We start from the raw sequence: 22535 nt of genomic DNA, 5'->3' as shown, positions 1-22535 counted from the left end.
ACCTGGCTTAGAAACCTCACAGTAAATAACTGTGGAAGTGCTTAATGAACACTAAGCTGCGAGGCGGCTCTGTCCCAGTGTTGGGATGTAATGCCAATAAAAAGAAGGAGAAAAAGAATTGGACCAAACAGGGGTAAAATAAATGGTTAAAAAATATTAAATATTGTGCGAGATAAACGGGTAACTTTTTCAAAATTACACGGGTAAAAATCCGTTCCCGGAAATGAGAAAATAATTCATGATTTCATGAATCCAACACCTTTGCATTTTATGAAAATACACCATGAATATAAATCATGATTTCATGATTTATTCTCGCGTAACGCAACCAATGCGTTACGATTTGGTTGTTGAGATCGAAAAATAAAAAAAAAGCAGGGGTTTTGAACTCGAGTACACTGAATGAGAATCCGGCGTGCTACCTTTCAGCCGTTCTCACTTCTTGGGAAGGGAGTGTTCGAAGTATAACCGGTTATGCATTTTGTCGACTGTTGAAGATTGCGTAGTACCATGAATAATGTTCCTGAAATCATGAATTATAATCATGATTTCATGAACTGGCATGATTTATGATTTCATGATTTTATATTCATGATTGTGGGTATGCATGTGTTTCCGTGTATCAATCATAAACCTACGGCTTCCTAACAGTATAAATCATTAGTTTTCTGTGCAGTGAGCGGGGGATCGAGTCCATAGGCCCAAGTAGTATTTTACCCTATTTTGAGTCAAGTTTAGAAAATATTTAGCTAAATATTTCGATTATAAGATTTCAAATTTTGACACCTGTACTGCTTAGTAAATAAGCATAATGACAATATGCATTTGATTTAGTGTGGATATTGATGAGAAATTTGAAGAAACTACTTTTAAAATTATGTTGTGCAAACACCTCAAAACCATGTGAAGCAAAGAATCCTTAAACATGACACATATCATAAAATCTGCAAAACTCGACACTAGAAGAAAGTAAACAAAAAATAAGCAATACGTTACCAAAAACTTGTAAAAAATTATAAAAGGACGAAATATTTTAAGACCAAATGTGCTTATAGTTTATGGAACAGTCTATATAAGCGTTTGAAATCTCGCCTAACTTCGTGACGATCTTGAATTTGAAATTTTTTGTTCTACACTCTGTTCACACGATTATGCAATATGGATAACTTGATCTTCGGAGAGTTAATACAAATAAAACACGTATAAAATTAGAACTTTTATTTAAAAAATAAAGAAATTACCTTTTAAAAATGAGTCATCCCAAACATGTTATTTAGGTTAAATAAAACCAAGACATCATTTCATTTGTGTATGAGATCTTATTTTTAAACCCAGCCTAGTTTTAAATAAACTATTAATTAATAATTACAAAACATGAAATCTGGACAATTTCTAATCTTCCAGCTCGGTCATCTGGAATCGAAGCTCGTTGACGGGTACACTAACCAGCGTAGAAGTTATCCTCAGTTCACCGTAGTTCCACCTGTACTCAAACAGACGGGTGATTCGCGAAATTATCATCTCCATCTCCAGCATGGCCAAGCGCCGACCAATGCATGTCCGTGCTCCAAACCCAAACGGCAAATTCAAGAACGGATGAGCATCCTTACCATTAGGATAGCGCTCCTCCTGGAGCCAACGTTCTGGTAGGAACTCCTTGGCTCTCTCGACGAATCTCTCCTCATGATTCAGGATCATAGATGCCATGACAACATCAGTCTATGGCGAAAGAATGAACAGATTAATTGCCTACCTACAATCACTCAATCATCTGGTCGTACCCCCTTCGGAATTTGATAGCCTTGTAGAACGAGATCCTTTCCAGCGGCACGCAAGTTTCCTGCGACTGGTGGACACAGACGTAGACCTTCCTTAATGCAAGCACGCAGATATGGAAGATTGCGCATGTTTTCAGGCGTCAACGGTGAATCTTTTTTGGGTAGAACTTTTCGAATTTCTTCCCGAAGTTTGGCTTGTTTATCCGGATTATTGGCCAAAAGATATAGGATTCCTGTAGCGCCCGAAGAGGTCTGTAATCAAATACCAATCATTAGGTGGAGCTTTAATTATTGACAGTCTGTATTTGCGCACCGTATCCACACCAGCCATCAACATATCGAATGCCATGACAATTGCGACGTGTCGGTCTACCTTTAGCAGCTTTTCCAACACACTCTGGGTATCGTTGGGAGCTGAGGGATTCTTTTCCAATCTAATAACAGCGTCATCGACTTTGGCCATTACCAGACTATAAACAGATTTCAATTGTAAGTACAAAAGCACGTCAATGAGTTCGATGGATACCTACTCAGTTAGATTGTCCAGCGTGATCATCAGTTTTTTGAATGTCGGTGTCTTATAATATTTCCACACGGACGGCAGCACATCCAGCTGGTACGTTAGTTCGAAGAATTGACGAATATTGCTGACAATTAGATGAGCTTCTTCAGACTGCGAATCCTCCAAAACACCCAATCTGGTGTCCAAAGCCAGTACTCCCATCGTTTCCAATGCCCAGCGGTTCAACCACTGATTAAAATTTCCTGGCAGCTCATTCTTATCATCGCGAATTTTCAACATGCTGAATTGTTGGGGGAATGCATCCTAAGTAAATTCAAAATTATTGTATAGCTTCTACTCACATTTTCATGAACTCTTGTGTAACATCATCCAATTTGTCAACATACAGCTTGATCGTCTTTGGTTGAAGCATAACAGGATTGACCGCCGTACGGAAGTTCTGCCAATTTTCTCCATGCCTATAAAAAGAATACCGATCAACCTGACCAAACGTTGCGGCATATCATTTGCATTCTTCTACTCACTCGGTCACCAGTCCACCATGACCCTTAAACACATCCGGTCTGACTTTCTGTCGATAGTGAACAAACGTATCGAAGAAACCTCGTCGTATGGGCCATTGACCTTCACTGCGAAAGAGGGTTTCGTAATCGTCCGGTCGGAAGCTCATCAGAACATCATTGCGTCCGAGAATGCCCGGCATCTTAACCAGATCACCATAATCCTCACGGAAGAGACGATGCATTTGAGGAAAGTTGGCATTATGGTAGCGGCCTTGAAAAGCAAATAATTGAGAAATGATTTAAATCTTGCTTTACTATCCGTAGTTGCTACTCCTACAATACCAGATCAGTCGCTCTTACACAGAGAAGCGACAGAAGCTTGCTTGAGACCGACATTCGGCTCCAATGTTCGTAGCACCAGAATATGAATTAATTTATGGAAAGTGAGAAGATAACGATGATGCAGTCACTAGGTCACCCAGATAATTCCAAACTATCGAGCGATGTGAGCCACAAAAACAATACTATCGTACTTGTGAGTTCTGAGCTCTAGGACAATTTTGATGATAAAAATGTGAGCCAACCTTCCGAAAATTGGCCCAGTCGACCATTGCCTTCCGGAGTTATTAAAAAGTGGAAAAAACAAAACCGAAAGAAAATGTTTTGGTGCATTCTCATGCACGCAAATAAATATGAATTGATGGAAATAACTAAATATATCTTCCTAAAATGCAATTTCGAACTCTCTTAGGTGCTTTTCTTGTCACATTTTATAATACACTTGTCGACTCGGCAGACGTTGTCCTGCATAGTATGCGAAAATGTGCGTCGTGAACTGCCTATGCAAAATTCCCTTACGAATCCTTATTTTACCCTTATCGTGATTTTTGCATAAGGAAATATCATATAAACCTGTCGGAAACTATAACAAAGGAACTGATGGAATGAATAAAATCCTTACATCCGTTTTCGAGTTATGCAAATACGAACACAGACCATTCCATTTTTATTTTATCGAGAAGAAGAAGAAGAAAAAGAAAAAAATATACGAGAAAGGTATTTCACTGCTAAGTAGGTTTGTGATAGTTGTGAATCTGATTATGGAACTTCTTATCATTTTATATGTAGCTGCCCAGTCTATGCACAATTGCGCTTCCAAATATTTGGTAAACACTTACAGGGGTTAGACAAAAAGGTTGTATAGGTAAAAATAAGTCGAAATTCAAATCCGCATAACTTTGCGTATAATAATCCGATTTTGATTAAACCAGGACCATCAGAAGCGGACACTCATCTAGTATACTGTCCTTCTGCAAAACCTGAGATTGGTCCTTGGCCACCGGAAATGTTCCGAGTTTTCCAAGGTTATGTTCAAGATGCATTTTTTTCACTGCTTGTAATTTTATTTGACGTTATCTTTCATCATGTTTTATACTTTCTCCGAAAACTAGAACTAATATGCCGGCCAATGGTGGCTGTAGATCGAGAATCCATCTAAACTACACAGAGATACGGCCATTTCCGTAAAAACGGTACCGGGAACATGATTAAATAATAACGGATCGGAATAATACAAATATGAGTATCTGACTTCATGGCTTTGCGAGACGATGATTACAGAAACATTTTCAGAATGATAGTGTTCACTGCCACCCTTATAGCAGGTTCCATGGGCCTTCCAGGAGGGGCCGGTTTTGGCACCATCTGGAATCATGCATTATATGGGTTTCAAAATTCATGTTTTCCCAAGACGATGAATATAGGATCTTTATTAAAGATACATTTTGAGGGCTGTAAGATTCTCTGGCCAATTTGTAACAGGTTCCGGTGTTATTCGAAAGTGACATTTGTTCAGGGGGTATGGCCAATCCCGTACCGTTTTCACGAAAATAGCCATATCTTTGCGTATATCTATCGGATTTTCGATCTGCAGCCAGCATTGTGCAGAATATTAGTTCTAGTTTCTGGGGAAAGCATAAAACGTGACGGCAGTAAACGTCATATAAAATGACAAGCAGAAAAAAATACATTTTTAACATACCCTCGGAATACCCGGAACATCTGCGGTGGCCAAGCGCCGATCAGAGGTTTTGCATGGGGACAGTATACTAAAAGAGTTTCCTCGTCCGATGGTCCCAGTTTCATCAAAATCGGATCATTCTACGCAAAGTTATGATGATTTGAACATCGTCAAATTTTTGCCTATCTCAACCTTTTTGTCTAACCCCTGTATATTTGGGTTTAAGACCCCAAGTTTTACCAAAGGTTCGTCGGCATTGGCCGAAAGCCATTCACGCCTTTTTGATTCTGAACTCAATGTTAGAAGTCCAGGAAAGCTTTGAATCCAAAATTAAACCAACATACTATACTTGATCAGTTACATTGATTTCAAAACCAAAAAAATGTAATAGACGAATATCATTACGGTTACGTTTTTCCGTTAAAGAACAATAGATGTTTTATTCGGAATGACCGAAAGGCCATATTAGCGACACCGACTTTCATGTACCTGAAGAGCATTTTACATCAGGTCGAATAGGGTAGTAATGCACAAACCCACTATGTTAGATAGTCGTCGGCAAATCCATAGGTAGGAAAACCGCCATTATTGAGTAACCTCAATAGCGTATCTGCAACGAGATTCCACAAAAGTGGAGATAATACTCCCCCTTGAGGTCATCCGCAGACACTTAATTTCCTAATTGCTGTTTGACGTAATGTCGAGTAGAGATGTCGATTTTAAGCATCTGGTGAATCCATTTGGTTATTATATAAGGGAGCCCATGACAGCGTGCGGCTTCCAATATTGCATCGAAAGACACGTTGTCGAAAGCACCTTCAATATCTAAGAAAGCACCCAAGCACGATTGCTTCTGAGCGAATGCTTTCTCGATATCGTACACAACCTTGTGTAGAAGAGTCACGGTGGACTTTCCAGAATGGTAAGCATGTTGATTAACATGAAGAGGCATGTTTGCCAAACAGTTATCACGAATGTGATGATCGATAATACGTTCTAAGCATTTCAGAAGAAATGAGGTCAGACTGATGGGTCTAAAACTCTTTGCTTCTTCATATGAAGCACGTCCTCCTTTTGGGATAAACTTTACAGTGAAATCCCGCCAGGATATGGAATATACCCAGCAGCAAAACTGCATACTGAAAGTTTTATCAAAACATGTTTGATATGCTCAAAACCTCTCTGAAGTAGAAGGGATAAATCCCATCCTCCCCTGGAGATTTGTAGGGAGCAAAACTGTTAAGTGCCCACTGCCCATTGAATCGATTCAGTAGTTATAATTCTATATGCTTGAGCCCAAGCCCCCTAGCTACATGAAAAGACATCAGGATCATCCGAAGAGGTTATATCGACACATCCAGGGAAGTGCGTAACAAATAAGTCCATTTGGCTTGCGAATTTCGCCAACTTGGAAATCCTTGGATCTTGCAAGAATTGTATTCAATCAACTAGCATCACTCAAACATTTACACAAAGGTTTTTCCAGCCGGATCGTTCAGCAGATCGTAGAGCCTACTTTCAAGCTTTGCGAGCCAACTTGAAAGAATCCGTCCCTGCTGAATGGCATCTGTTCCAACTGCTTCTACTCTGCTTCCTTAGCTTAGCCAAATCGGAATTCCACCAAGGGGTTCCTCTTGAGGTTTTTACAGAACGCAAAGGGCAAGCTTCTTCGAAAGCTTCCACGATGTGCAACGTTGTAGTATCAACTGCATCATCCAAGTCGGTAGGAGTTTCTATAGAAGATAGATATCCATGAAATTTGGTAGAGAGCAACTCTGTGTAAAGATAAACTGGGATCTAAAACGCAAGGACTGCGAAGTAACATTCAAATGATCAAAGTAGTTGCAGCGATGGTCAGATATCGATTCCTCATCTGACAACTCGTCAACTCGTAACTGATTCTATTGGAGCACAGGGTTATGTCTAACACCTCTGCTCTATTAGATACCATAAAGGTTGGGCGATTGCCTATGTTAAGTAAACTAAGTTCGGTACTACTTAAGTATTCCATCAAGCTGGAGCCTCTCAGATTGATATCCGAGCTACCCCAGCATCACTGCCGACAATTAGCGGAAGGCCTTTTGTAGTGCAATATATGACAACTCGTTTGAAAGCATCCGTAGGGGATGGTTCGTCATGTGGTAAATAAACCGTACAATAGACGTATTTCCTGACTGGTTCCGCCAGTTGCATCAATTGTTACGACACATACATCTCTGGTTGTTAGTTCAGAGATAAGTGTAGCAACGATAGCGTTGTTAACGGCATTGATCGAAAGATTGCTATTTCTTTACTGAAAGCAGCAAAAACCGGGTTCACTAGGTTACCTAGGTAGAAGCTACCCTTGCGATAATAGAATTCCTGACCAAAGCCACTCGGGATTTGCCATTTTGCATAAGTCAACGAAGATTAATCGTTGCTGTTCTTTTATGCTGTAGATTGATTTGAGCTATATTAACTGAAGCCATTGGTTAATTAAGAGAATGCCTCCACAACTTCAGCATTAATATGAACAGCAACGATGAAACCAAATTGATATCTTATCAAGAGAGTGAAAGACGAACCACAGAGTACAATATGTATAACGCATGAAGCGAATCCATAGAGGTGACAGTTTGTTGAAAACTAAATAAAAACATGCTCATAATCCCACCCTTATGTTCTGTTCGGGGAGAGAAGTTGACATTGACTTTACGTCAACTCTCAATGTGGCCGAACAGCCGGGCTCCTTCGACTGGGAATTCTGTCCCATTGTTTGCTACTGAAAATTGGCTGGATTTGACTATGGGATCAGAAGCTAAGGCTAAAATATTATTTGTTGTACCCAAAACACGCTAAAATACTCATTTTTATTTTTTGAATTTTGAAAAGTCGGAATTACATAGTTCTGGAACTTCTTCAAAATTCGATTACTATCTGAAATCCTGATCCCAATATAGAACAGTAGGATACAACACGCACAAATCTATTTCTCTTTCGTTCTTAATGCAAGTTAAAAAAAACAACACGGCCATTAAATGTCAGTCTTGGCATTTAGTGGCCTTGTTGTTTTCTAATTTCTTTGTCAGTCAGTCAGAAAGAGATAAAGCAGTCCCTATTCGATCATGGACCGTACATGGACCGGGGAGTTGAGAATCACGTGCAGGAGTGAGCTGGTTGTGCTTCAGTCAGCCAACAGGGACCGCCAGAGCCAATGATTCGTAAGGAAATGCCTGATCGAGCGTGGCAAGATTTAGCTTTGTATTTTTTCTCGGCAAGGGAATGTGTGACGTTTTTGGTCGTGGTTGATTATTACAGACGATTTTTGACTGTCATTGAGATGACAACCACTAATGCATCCAAAACTATTCAGGCCTTAGAACGTATCTTCAGAGAGCACACCTACCCTGAATCAGTTCGAACTGATAATGGACCTCCTTTTGCGAGTGAAGAGTTCACGAACTACTGTATCAGGAAGAATATCCGACTCGTGCGTGCCATACCTTATTGGCCCCAGATGAATGGGCTAGTTGAAAGACAGAACCAGGGGACCATTCGAGCACTACGAATTGCCAGATCGTTTAAAGAAGACTGGAGGAAAGCGGTTGATGAATATGTATATTCTTTACAATACATCTCCGCATTCTTTCACCGGAAAGTCCCCAATGGAACTTCTCACTGGAAGGCCTTAGAAACACCTACTATCTTCGCTAAGAACCGAGCCGTATTGGAATCGGGATGAAGAAACGCGTGATAAGGACACAATAAAGAAAATGCAGGGAAAATTGTATGCGGACAAACGATGTCATGCCAAAGAATCAGCAATATCCGTTGATGATACTGCCATGATTAAAAACTAAGATATGGGAAAACTGGAACCTAGATTTCGATTGGAGAAGTATTCTGTGATCCAGAAAACGGAAGTGACGCGATTGTCTTGAGTGCCGACAGGACTAAATAAGACGCCCAGTAGCTCTTTTGAAAAAGTGGCCAAATTTCCATGGCCAAGATGGTTAGTATGACCGTGTCAATCGTATCACATCAGAATTATATATTTATACGAAAACCCTATTAAAATCCGCTACATGTCTTTAACAGATAGGCCACAGTTACCGGCTACACCGATTTCAGATGATCAGGACGATTCTCCGAAAGAACCGGGCATCGGAAATTCTGATTTACGTACGACGCTAGCGGACAGGACGACTCGAAACAAAGAGTTGCAGGAACCTCCACCCACTAAACGGCCGAAGAGATCCATTAAGATGCCAGCACGATTTGAATTATGATTATATGCAATGTAATTTTCTGTATTTTTTAAACCTTTGGTCGTTGTTATTAGAACTTAATCCGGAGACCAGAAGAAGGATGTAGAGTACATAATTACCACCCTAAAGCCCCCCGTAAGAGTAGAGTTAGAAGAGAGCAACATACAAAGTGAAAGGGTTAGCTAGAGCAGCAGTGTGGTTCAGAAGACGGGCTTGATCTAGGCTAGATGAGCTGAGTGGTATAGCCAGATTGGAGATCGGAAGAATAAATCGATCGCAGTTAAGCATTGAGTCAAACGTTTTAATTTGCTAGTGATCCGAAACAGTATTCAAACTTGGGTGAACTCTACAGATCAGAGCTTTAAGATGAAGCTGTACAGAATTTAAATCATTTTCACCTTGCATTTTCAGAGGCCCCAATCTCAACAAAAAGCAACGAATAACTGCACAGCAAAAAAAATATTAATATGCTGCGACGCAATTTTGGTCAATGTACTCAAAAACTCTATGTAATAATCAATTTGAGGTATTATTAAGCCATTTTGATATTTTATTACATAACTCAATGTAAAGTGTGACAGGCAAAATATTTTTTCATGTTACGCTTAAAGTACACAAAATTACCTGCATAAGTTTGTAATTTATTACATATAAAATGATGCACATCATGCCGGTTGAACAAGTTGCACAATCTTACATATTCAGATATATTATTATGTTAAATCAATGTAAAATTGCATAAATATGCTGCGATCGCGCCCAAACTAACCCCAAAACGAACTGTCAAACAGATGAAATTTTCGGGTGCTGATTGATCGCCGAAAATGTTATTGTGCGGGATAAAACTTTTTTATAGTTAAAATTTAAGTGCGTTTCCGGAAAACCAGTGGTCCGCTGATCGCCCACATTCGGAGGAAAGGTTTTTGTGTTTGGCAAAGGAAAATCCGGCATCGCGATTCTCTGATTGGGAAGTTCAATAATTGAATCAAGAAGGTAAGTTTCTGATCAGCGTGAACTTCATTTCATTTGGAATTGTACCTAATACAATATACTCTTTTTGTTGCAGTCATCGTCGAATTTGGCGAGTTATTTTCCACGAACAATTTTTTGGTAGATTTCTGGACGTTAGTAGGAAACCATTCCGCAAGGTAGGTACCCAATCGTTAACAATGCTTCAGAAGTTTATTTGTTTGTTTTTCGTCAGGCAGCAAACGACGGAGAAACGGTGCTACCCTGGATGACACAGAACGATTACTCGAAGCAAGTGGGCATTATTCTGATCAGCTGAAGTAAACTTGATTCTTTCAAGTGATGCAGGAATATAGGTATATTTGAATGCGCGCATGTATTTCCAAATAGTACGATGTTAAGAAATGATTCAAGGAAAAATTCATTCCCTGAAAGTTCAATTACTGATGTTGATTCTGCAGTGAAGTGATTAAACCAAACAAATGCAGATTAAAAACTATATACGGAGCTATTTGGCCACCACGATTAAATTATGCAACACAGGGCTGTTAAATATTCAAATTTGCGATATGTATTTTTAAATTTAAAACATTAAAAAAAATCAAAATCTTAAAATTTCATAATTATATAATTTGCAAATGTTAAAATATCAATTTTGGTCATTGTATCAAATTTTGCAAAATTCAGGATTTAGAAATATAAAATTAAAATGTTTAAGAATCTATAAATTTAAAAAAGTAAACATTTAAAAAAATCTTAATCTAAACATTGGAAGGTTTACAAATTAATAATTTCTGAAATTTCAAAATTTGGACATGAAAAATTTTGAGCTTCAGAAAATAGCATTTAGCAATTTATAAAGCTTAAAAACTCAAAAATATATTAATTTTCAAATTTGAAACTTTACGTGATGAACTTATAATCATACAATAAAAAATTACAAAAATAAAATATATAAACAGAATAAAAAATTTAAAAGTTAATAAATTTAAAACTAAAAAATAAATTTATAAAAATTACGAATTATAAAATTTTAAAATTCAAAATCTAAAAATTAACAAATTAAAAATTTAAACTTTAAAAATTAAAAATTTAAAAATTTAAAATTTAAAAATTTGAAAATTTAAAAATTGAAAATATTTAAAATTTAAAAATTCAAAAATTGAAAAGATTTAAAACTCAAAAATTCAAAAATTTAAAAATTTGAAAATTTAAAAATTTAAAAATATAGAATTTAAAAATTTAGGACTTTAAAAGTTTAAAATTTAAAAACTTAAAATTTTAAAATTTTAAAATTAAAAATTGAAAAAAATTAGAATTAGGAAATCTAAAAATTTTAAATACAAAATTTAAATATTTCAAAACTTAAAAATTTAAAAATTTTGAAATTTTAAAATTAAAAGATAAAAAAATTCAAAAATTTTAAAAAATTAAAAATTAAGAAATCTAAAAATTTTAAACATAAAAATTGAAAAATTTAAATATTTAAAAATTTAAAGATTTAAAAATTTCAAAATTTCAAGATTTCAAAATTTCAAAATTTTAAAATTTAAAATTGTAAAAAATAAAATTTAAAAATTATAAAATTTGAAAAATTAAAAACTTAAAAAGTAAAAATTTTAAAAATTAAAGACTTAATAAATTAAAAATTTAAATACTTGAAAATTTGAAAATTTTAGGAATTTAAAAATATGAATTTCTCTATACTTTCTAGCTGAGCTAAGCTGATTTCCAGAAAAAAAATCGTGGATGATAATTTGGGGGATGTACAAGGATTTTTTTTTGATAATTTGAGGGAAGTACTAGGAGAACTTCTGGAGGAATTTCCGGAGGAACTTCCGGAGGAATTTCTGTAGGAACTTCCGGAGGAATCCCTGGATGAACCTCCGCAGGAAATGCTGAAGGAACTTCCGGAGGAATTCCTGGAGAAACTTCCGGAGCAATTACTGGAAAAACTTCTAGAGCAATTCCTGGAATAACTTTAGCAGGAATTCTTGGAGCAACTTTCGCAGGAATTTCTGGAGGAACTGCTGCAGGACAGGAAATTTCTGGAGAAAACTTCCGCATTCATTTCTGAAAGAACTTCCGCACAAATCTCTGGAGGACTTCCGGAGGTATTCTTGGAGGAACTTCTGAAGCAAATCCCAGAGAAACTTCTACAAGAATACCTGTATGCTCTTCCGCTGGAACTCCTGGAGGATCTTCCGAAGGAACTCCTGGAGAAAATTCTGGAGGAATTCCTAGAGGAACTTCCTGAAAAGTTCTTGAGCGATCTTGCAAGCAATCCCTGGAAGAACTTCAGCAGGAATTCCTGGAGGAACTTCCGCAGAAATTTTTGGAGGAACTTTCTGACGAATTCTTTAAGGGTCTACCGGAGAAATTCCTGAAAGTTCTCCCACTAGAACTCCTGGAGGATGTTCCACTAGAGGAGCTTCCTGGAAAATTCCTTAGCGAGCTTCCGGAGAAATTGCTGGAAGAACTTCGAGAGGAGATCTTGGAGAAATTTCGAGAACAATTCCTGGAGAATCTTCCGTAGGAATTCTTGGAGTAACTTCCGCATGTACTCCTGGAGGAATTCCTGGAGGAACTTCCGGAAAAATTCCTGAAGGAACTTCCGCAGAAATTCCTTGAGGAACTTCTGGAGGAATTCCTGGAGGAACTTCCGGGGGAATTCCTGGAGGAACTTCCGGAGGAATTCCTGGAGGAACTTCTGGAGGAATTCCTGGAGGAACTTCCGGAGGAATTCCTGGAGGAACTTCCGGAGGAATTCCTGGAGGAACTTCCGGAGGAATTCCTGGAGGAACTTCCGGAGGAATTCCTGGAGGAACTTCCGGAGGAATTCCTGGAGGAACTTCCGGAGGAATTCCTGGAGGAACTTCCGGAGGAATTCCTGGAGGAACTTCCGGAGGAACTTCCGGAGGAATTCCTGGAGGAACTTCCGGAGGAATTCCTGGAGGAACTTCCAGAGGAATTCCTGGAGGAACTTCCGGAGGAATTCCTGGAGAAACTTCCGGAGGAATTCCTGAGGAACTTCCGGAGGAATTCCTGAGGGACTTCCGGAGGAATTCCTGGAGGAACTGCCGGAGGAATTTCCGAAAGAATTTTCGGAGGAACGTCCGGATGACTTCCTGAAGGAACCTTCGGAGGAATTTCCGGAAGGATACTTGAAAAAATTTCCGGAGGAATTCCTGGAGGAACTACCGGAGGAACTTCAGGAAGAATTCTTGGAGGAACGTCCGGATGACTTCCTGAAGGAACCTTCGGAGGAATTCCTTGAGTAACTTTCGGAGGAATTCCAGGAGGAACTGCCGGAGGAACTTCCTGGAGGAACTTCCGGAAGAATTCTTGGAGGAACTTCCGGAGGAATTCCTGAAAGATTTTCCGGAAGAATTCCTGGAGGAACTTCCTGAGAATTTCCTGGTTGAACTTTCAGAGGAATTCCTGGAGGAACTGCCGGAGGAACTTTTTGGAGGAACTTCCTGAGGAATTCCTGGAGGAACTTCCGGAAAAATTCCTGAAGGAACTTCCGGAGGAATTCCTGGAGGATCTTCTGGAGGACTTCCTGGAAAATCTTCTGGAGGAAATCCTGGAGGAACTTCTGGACGAATTACTGGAGGAACTTTCGGAGAAATTCCTGGAGAAGCTTTCGGAGGAATTTCTGGAGCAACTTCCGGAGGAATTCCTGGAGAAACTTCCGAAATAATTCCTGGAGGAGCTTCCGGAGGAATTCCTGAAGAAACTTCCAGAGAGATTCTTTGAGGAACTTCCAGAGGAATTTTTTGAGTAACATACGGAGGAATTTCTTGAGGAACTTCCGGAGAAATTCCTGAAGGTAAAGGTGAAGGTTTAAAGATATTCTTGGAGGAGCTCCGAGGAATTCTTGAAGGAAATTGTGAAGGAATTGATATTGTGAAGGATGACACTTCGGAAGAATTGATGGAAGAATTTCCAGAGTAATTCTGTGGGGAATTTCCAATTGAATCCGTGCGAGTAATTTCAAAGGAATGTCTGAAGGAATTTCCAGACAAATTTCTTGAGGTGCGACTGGAGGATCTTTAGAGGAAATTCTTCCTAAAAAAACTTCACAACAAATTCTCCCGCCTCTATTGCCGATAATCAACAGAACAGACATGGAGGCTCGAACAAAATTTCTTGCAAAACATGTGTAAACAAACACACCGAACCTCAACGCCATCGACGTCGACATTGCAACTCACAATCTCATTTTGACAACACGATGGCGCTGGTATGCTCTTCATGCATAACGACACTAGCGCCAAGTGGCATTTTTTATGACGCTAACGTTGATTATGCACGGGATACCGGCGACATTCCAAAGCAATTTCAAAATGAACAGTCAACTGTTCTCTGTGCTGTCACGTCACCGCCGATAAAATATATTATATGTATTTAAATATATTAAATATAAAAATTAACAATTAAAAGTTAAAAATTAAAAATTAAAAATAAAAAACTAAAAATAAAAAATGAAAAAATGAAAATTAAAAACTAAAAATTAACAATTAAAAGTTCAAAATTAAAAATTAAAAATTAAAAATTAAAAAACTAATAAATTAAAAAATTTAAAATTAGAAAATTAAAACGTGAAAGTTGAAAATTGAATATTGAAAATTCAAAATTTAAAATAAAGGAAAAATTAAGCGAAAGTAAAAAATAAATAAAAAACGAAAGAAATGATGTAATAGGGGTAATGACGGCTTTGGCAGGTTTTGTTCTATTATTGGCAGGGGGGTTTTTTATGACTGATTATGCTCAAATTTGGCCTAAACATTCTTTGCATATCAAAGAATATTGTGGCCAAATTTCATAAAATTCGGTCGACAAAAACCCCCCTGCCAATAATAGAACAAAACCTGCCAAAGCCGTCTGTTCCCCTATTTAGTATTTGTGGATACGATGAAAAGCGTTTTGAATAAATAAAATTTGAAATTGTTGTATCTGAAAATGTATTTTTGTACATGAAAGAAAAAAATCCGAATACCCTAACCCTGCTCCCGAAAGCGGGATTCATCCTGACCTGTTTTACGTCATTATATCATTTCCATCGAAAATTTTACGTGGAAAATTAATTACTCTGCATTCATTTGAAAACGAAATATCGAGTACGTCAACTTTTGTTACGTCAATCAAATGTAATAAAACATAATATTTACGACGGCGATGATGTGCATCGAATCTGATGTGATATTACTTTTTATTTTTTACTGTGTACAGCGAGCAAAACACACGCTCTTGCTACATGGTGGTGTGAATGAATTGCTTAAATTATCACTCTCCGTTATGTTTCAGACCACCGTACCGCGCTTAAAGCAAGGTGTTCACGAGCAAATTGTGCCTTCTTGTGCTACCACCTGACCTAGTTTCTGCCATTGTTCGTGACCCATTGGTTTCCTTCGAAATACATTTTATTTTCATCGTATGGATATTTTCCCTAACTACTCGACCCTTTGACTCACTTCTGTCGTATACACCCATGCCGAATAGAGACACGCGTCAGATAGTGAGTAACGAAAATGACCTTGCTCACGAACTTGACTTACCTCCTGGAGCAAAATTTTCAGCATCTCAAACACTCCCGGACCGGGAATTTTGCTGTAGGGCAGGGCACTGTCCCATTCCTGGTCCCTGGCATCGTCCGCAGCACTATCAATTGTTGCAGCCTGGGCCTGAGTACTACGGAACCGAACCGAACTGACCACCAAAGAGTTGTTCACTTTCACCGCTTGGCGCAGCATGTTTGCGTTCAACTTGCGAAACCTTCTTCAACCGGACTGACTTGGAGTGAGGAACGTTTGCAAATGAAATTATCCGGCGACTGGTCGTTTAATATCTCACCGTGCCAAGTGGAAGAATAAACCCCCTTTGATTAGGTGCGATTTGGGTTATCAGCTACCTCGGTCAAACTGATATGGATCCAGTGGTATCGATTACAGCAAGATATCGGCCTGACAGCAGCGGGAGCAGTACTGCGAACTAGTGCGAACCACAACAACGACAACGCGATGCGGAGATCGCGAATCGGAACACCAGTCATCATAGTCATTATCTTCATTACCCTTGCCCGGATGGATGACATTGAACTTTTTTTTCGGTGGTCGCAGTTTCTGTTTTGTGGACGCGTGATCGCTTGGCTCCTAGTATTTGTGCGCTACGCATCTCGAGTCCACCAGCAGAGTCCGGCATCAACACAGCTGTCGCCGTGGAATATGGTGTGGTGTATTGACGATTTGAAGTGTTTTCAGCGCAGGTTGCTTTTGATATCCACGACGCAAAAGCTGACTTCTAGCGGTGGTGTGGGTTTATTCACGTGTTTGTTTGGTTTGATATCTTCATTGCCTGATCGTTGGTGGTTTGTTTATATGTAGCCTATGAGCTGTAAAACAAGCAGTTATTGATAAAAAAAAACACCGGCTATATTTTATTTTTTAAAAAGGCGGAATTTTGCCAATAAGTCGTATGTACGATTCCCCATAGAACCTCAAGAATGTTGAGTCCATTATGAGATACTGCAGAGAACCTTACTGTAGAGGTAGAAATACGTATATGTAAGTAAGTAGCCTCATTGAATAATTTTGTATTAAAGGGCCGTACATTAATTACGTAAGCATTTTTCAGGGTTTTCCAACACCTTCCCCATGTTAAATTTTTCCCTTACAAATATTTTTTTATTTATATGAAGCGTAAGAAAATGGCAGACCCCCCCCCCCCCATAAGTGCTTACGTAATTATTGTACGACCCCTAAAGAAAACAGACACCGAGTCAGATCAGAGTAAGCTCTAACTGGAAGAGGAAGGAACCTCCTTTAAACTCGATTGAAAACCGCAACGCGACAGTTCAGAAGTCAGTTGGAAGGAAAATCAAAATTTTTCGAAAGGCGAATGGATCCCGAGTGCGATACTGTAAAAGTTTTGACGAAAGCACTGCACAGACAAAAATAATGATGGGAGCAAGCTTCCTACTCAGTATCCTCATGAATTTCAAGACTGGAAAAAGCTGTATATAAGCATGAATTCTGAAGACCTGACCTGACAAAATTTCCAAGCTGTCCTTTCCGAATGTACGAGATCTTGGCAGCTTAAGATGAATATCTCAAATCTGAACAGGGACTACGGGCGACTACCTATATGGTTTGATATGGAAAAGGTGTTGCTTGTAGCATACATTACTACATATTTGGTGATTTCGTTCCTTGTCTCATTCGTAATATAGTAAACGTACTTAAGAATATATAAGAACATACTGATCGTTAAATGAACCATGCGTTATTCCCTACATATATTTGCTTTCTATTCAATTCGTTCTCTGGCAACAATGGAGAACATAGCGCGAGAGATCAATAATGATGTACTCATGCTGTAACGTTGCTATGCAATGTATTTTTAACAATTTTCTGCTCCGGGATTCAAAACATTGTTGATTACATCATCCAATAGTCTCCGACATCTTCTTAAACCGGATTAACTCCATAAACAGTTGTTCGTTTGTTAACTATGGACCCAACATATTTTTAAAATCTATTGTCCGTTTGACAAATACAAGTTAATACTTCAATCAATCCACCCCAATCCAAAGCAGAAAAATTTCATTTAATAGTCTCTAAACTTGAGGAGTTATTTTAAATAATTCTGTAAACATCGCTGTACAATTAAACACACAAAAATCATTTATGCTTTTGATTGTTATCCTTGATATCATTCCTCAGATACACGCCGGTGTATTAGCTGTGCGCGCCCGCGTGGCTCCGGCGTGTATTATATGGAACAAACAACCTAATCCCTACATGCAGTCGATGTGGTAGTATGGCTATAGTGACCGCATCCTATCGCCATTTTTGTTGATGTTCTAGGTGCGAATCCCGTTGCGGACATAAAAGTTTTGTAATTGATCACCGAAAATTTTCGAAAAATGAGTGAGGCGTAAAAAGTGATAAAACGAAAACAGAAATTTATCAAGTAGGCATGATTTTCGCTTATCTTCTAGGTTCGCTCTTCAGAAAAAAGGGGTGGGAGAAAGATGTTTTACTACAAACTCCGAAAAAAGATTCTCCTCCGACCCGAAAAACGCTTGATTTCGACTCATCGAAACGAAAAGTACGAACCCTGGTTATTGATATTAGGGAGCGGGACCATTTGGGCAGCACCACCCATTCCGTCCGCAACGTTAATAACTCGACCGCGTTCCAACCAAATGGTTTGATTGTTTGTACATCACTAGATATCGACAGAAACTAACCATGTACTAAAAAACAAGTGATTCAGATGAAATGCGCTCGAGTAATGTACGTTGCTGATGAGAATAGGGGGTGCTGCCCAAATGGTTATCTACCCTATGTGTAATCTAATTTGATAAGTCCCTTATAAAATATATCACGGTGTGCCTGCGACCATTATTAACGATAAAAAAAGTCCATCCATTCTGAACTCGCCTTTCGAAAGATATAATTTCAGGCGTCTGCCATGAAAATTTCAAAATATTTCATCTAGGGAATCGAAAGTTATAGCAGTTACAAATTTAATGATTTTTGCGTTCGATATTTCACTAATATGCAACCATATATACCGTCCTCCTAATTACATCTAAATAAATTATCATCAAATATGCTATTTGCAACCTCAATCAACTATAACCTAAAACCTATTCTTTGAATAATAGAAACAAACAAAGGATGTTAGAGATAATATTGTTCTAATATCAATGACAAAATAGACAATACAACCACAATACAGTATTCAAATTACAGAATTATTGCACTTCAATCTCCTAATGAGCTTGAGCTTGAGCTTGATTGACTGCTCGTAGTTGCTACTCCATTATGACCAGATCAACTATTCTTGCACAGGGAACCAACAGATGTTTGCTTGGGACTAGCACACATCTTCAATGTACAAGTACTGGTGATCTCATTTGTTAGGTCATACTGGGCGCCTGCCACGTCAGAATGCAAGTCAATGTAGGGAAGAGCGAGGAAATGATGATGCAATCACTCGCCCACTGCAAGCCGAATATACCTCTGCACTTGCCACGAGTTCATGCGGAATTTGTTGGAATTTCTGGGATAGGTTGGAGAGGCAGAGGTCCGTCTTGGTTAACGAGCTGCCAATGTGATAGATAGGAGAAGGTAACTGATGGAATTTTCTAATTGGATGTAGGAAACGAGCTCTATACTATAAGTTCATTTCCAATTCTAGCAGATTACTGTTAGAATACTCAAGTTGAAGGTATAGGAATAGTAATGGAAACGGTATGGAAGTCCATTTCCAGTTCTAGCGATTGCTAGAACATGAGAAATAAAGAGAAAGATACAAAGTAGGAGAATGGAACGGACCTGGGATTGAACCCACGACCTCCTGCGTATGAGGCAGAAGCAGTAGCCATATGACTACCAAGCCCGCATTTATTGCACTTCAATCTCCTAATCATACCAAAGTGTGAATATTGTCTATGACAGACAAGTAACTACACTCTGTATTATGATTCTGCTTTTATTAAATATGATAATAGTTGGTAACATAGAATACCGCGCTGAAACAATTTTGTCTTTCATGGGTACTGGGTAGTTAGTAAGACTAGTAACCAACATTTTAACAACAATGTGCATCATCTGTTGTCAGTTATACAACCACCATCCAGTTCGATTCAAGCAGTGGTACGAAAACGAGTTCCATTTGGAAAAAAAATGGGAAAGGCTAGATCGGAAAAAGCAAATATGCACCACTTCGGAACGTCTCAACAATTTAACTGACTTGTTGAACTACGATGTATTTACTTCAATAATTAACTGACACAGGGAATACTAGTATCCGACTAAGAACTAGAAGAGGGATACCATCGCATTTCCATAAAGCCAGGTAAGAAAATGAGAGATTTTAAAATACTGAAACTATTTAAGAAATAGTTCACTGCCATGAGACGAGTTCACTACAATTCCATTTAATTCCACCAAATCGTATTACTTTTACATATACGTATTTCAACCTCAACTGTAATGTCGTCTTCAGTGTCATATACTTGACTCGACTCAAGTCTGCTGACTTGTAAAGTCGTCTTCAGTGTCTCGACTTGAGTCAGGTCAAGTACGAGACATTTTTCGTTAATAATGGTCACAGGCACACCGTGATATTGTTATCTTATGTCATATAATCGTCATCTGACTAACGAAAATAGCTGAGTAATGATGACTTTGGCAAATTGTTCGTTTATTGGAAAGCAAATTTTATATGATTTCAAATTTATTTGGAAAATTCTTCTGCATATTAAATCGCCTTATGTATAAATTTTACATATTTTTACAAATAAAACTCTTTTCAAATAAAAGTTTTGCCAATAATATAAACAAAATATGAAAAAGTTGAAGTTTTCCTTCAAAAACGGATTTCGAAAACTCTTAACAATAACAATAACATTAACAAAAATAATACAGCTCGTAACGTTTAAATAAGAAAGAACGTTAACGTTACCGTTGATTAACGTTTTATGAAAATTAACGGAAAATCGTTAATCATTTTCAACTAACAAAGCGGCATTAACCTTCTGTCTGTGCTCAAAAAACCTTACGTTGTCTGTGCTCTGGGGTCAAATTGACCCCAAATTGAAATGCTATAACTTTTTATTGTTTGGCCAATTTTGGATTTTAGGGCTTTTTCGAAAGATAATTTAATCATCTTTCAGGTCGTAACCAAATTTTGTCTATAAGTGGGCGGGTACAACGCGGTGAGGGGTTTTCGTGAAAAGGGTACAAAACGAGTGATTTTCATGCTTATTTTACTTATATCTGAAAATCCTAAACATTTTGAACTGCACCTTTTCAACCATCACCATCCTTAATGCCGCCTACAAAGTGATATCCCAGATCATCTTGCGTCGTCCGTCACTACTAGTGAATGAGTTCGTGGGAAGTTATCAAGCCAGCTTCGTTGACGGCCGCTCGACAAGGAACCAGATCTTTAATGTACGGCAAATCATTCAAAAATGCCGTGAATACCAGGTCCCAACGCACCATCTGTTCGTTGATTTCAAGGCGGCATACGACAGTATAGACCGCGTAGAGCTATGAAAAATTATGGACGAGAACAGCTTCCCTGGGAAGCTTACCAGACTGATCAAAGCAACGGTGGATGGTGTGCAAAACTGTGTGAAGATTTCGGGCGAACACTCCAGTTCGTTTGAATCGCGCCGGGGACTAAGACAAGGTGATGGACTTTCGTGCCTGTTGTTCAACATTGCGCTAGAAAGTGTCATGCAGAGAGCCGGGTGTAACAGCCGGGGTACGATTTTCAACAGATCCAGTCAATTTATTTGTTTCGCGAATGACATGGGCATTGTCGGCCGAACATTTGCAAAGGTGGCAGAACTGTACACCCGCCTGAAACGTGAAGCAACAAAAGTTTGACTGGTGGTGAATGCGTCAAAGACAAAGTACTTGCTGGTGGGCGGAACCGAGCGTGACAAGGCCCGCCTGGGAAGCAGTGCTACGATAGACGGGGATACCCTCGAGGTGGTCGAGGAATTCGTCTACCTCGGATCCTTGCTAACGGCTGATAACAATGTTAGTCGTGAAATACGAAGGCGCATCATCTGTGGAAGTCGGGCCTACTACGGGCTCCAGAATAAACTGCGGTCAAAAAGATTCGCCACCGCACCAAATGTGTCATGTACAAAACGCTTATAAGACAGGTAGTCCTCTATGAACATGAAATTGAGCAGATATATTTCCTCATCTAAATTCCTTCCAAATACTGAAAAACAATATTTTTCACTTTTGAAATCAGAAAGAATTGTAAATAACATGATTGCGTCAACGTATCTTTAGTTTTCCTATTAACGACGAAGGATTATTTTCATACTAAAAATGCTCCTGGCCTTTTGGCAGCACAGTGCGGCTAGAAGTTCTTGAGCCGAGGTGATTTTTTGTTCGGTTTAGGATACATTTTTAAATGTATTTTAATATATTCATATAAGTTCTAGTGATACTAACAATCAGGTAAGATTGAATTGCGTGAGTTTAGCATTATGGTGTGATGATTAACAGCTTCAGGCAATGATTGTATCGAGCACTGTGACGATTTTCAAGTAGGTCATCAGATGATGATACCGTTTTGTAAAAGTGGAAAGAATCACTTGCTCAGTGGTGTTGCAACGAAGAGCAAAAGTTTGAAATCTACATTTTTTTATCTTCTATAATTGGATCAAACCCTAAGGGGCCCTCCTTAGCGGTGCAGTAAGACCTTGCGGCTACTAAGCAAGACCATGCTGAGGGTGGCTCGGTTCGATTCCCGGTGCCGGTCTAGGCAACTTTCGGATTTGAAATTGTCTCGACTTCCCTGGGCATAAAAGTATCATCGTGCTAGCCTCATGATATACGAAAGTACAAATGGTGACCTGGCTTAGAAACCTCACAGTAAATAACTGTGGAAGTGCTTAATGAACACTAAGCTGCGAGGCGGCTCTGTCCCAGTGTTGGGATGTAATGCCAA

At 38.7% G+C, this 22535-nt stretch overlaps 1 pseudogene; it reads right to left on the bottom strand.

Annotated features, from left to right (window-relative positions):
- Nucleotides 1-1294: 1294 nt before the first annotated feature.
- LOC134203247 (cytochrome P450 CYP12A2-like) lies at nt 1295-16389 on the bottom strand (annotated as a pseudogene).
- Between the last annotated feature and the right edge of the window lie 6146 nt (nt 16390-22535).

The sequence above is a fragment of the Armigeres subalbatus genome, unplaced genomic scaffold (genome assembly GCF_024139115.2).
Source record: "Armigeres subalbatus isolate Guangzhou_Male unplaced genomic scaffold, GZ_Asu_2 Contig1716, whole genome shotgun sequence".
Classification (NCBI taxonomy): domain Eukaryota; kingdom Metazoa; phylum Arthropoda; class Insecta; order Diptera; family Culicidae; genus Armigeres; species Armigeres subalbatus.
The sequence above is the reverse complement of the archived record's forward strand: the minus strand, read 5'-3'. Positions and strand labels throughout refer to the sequence as shown.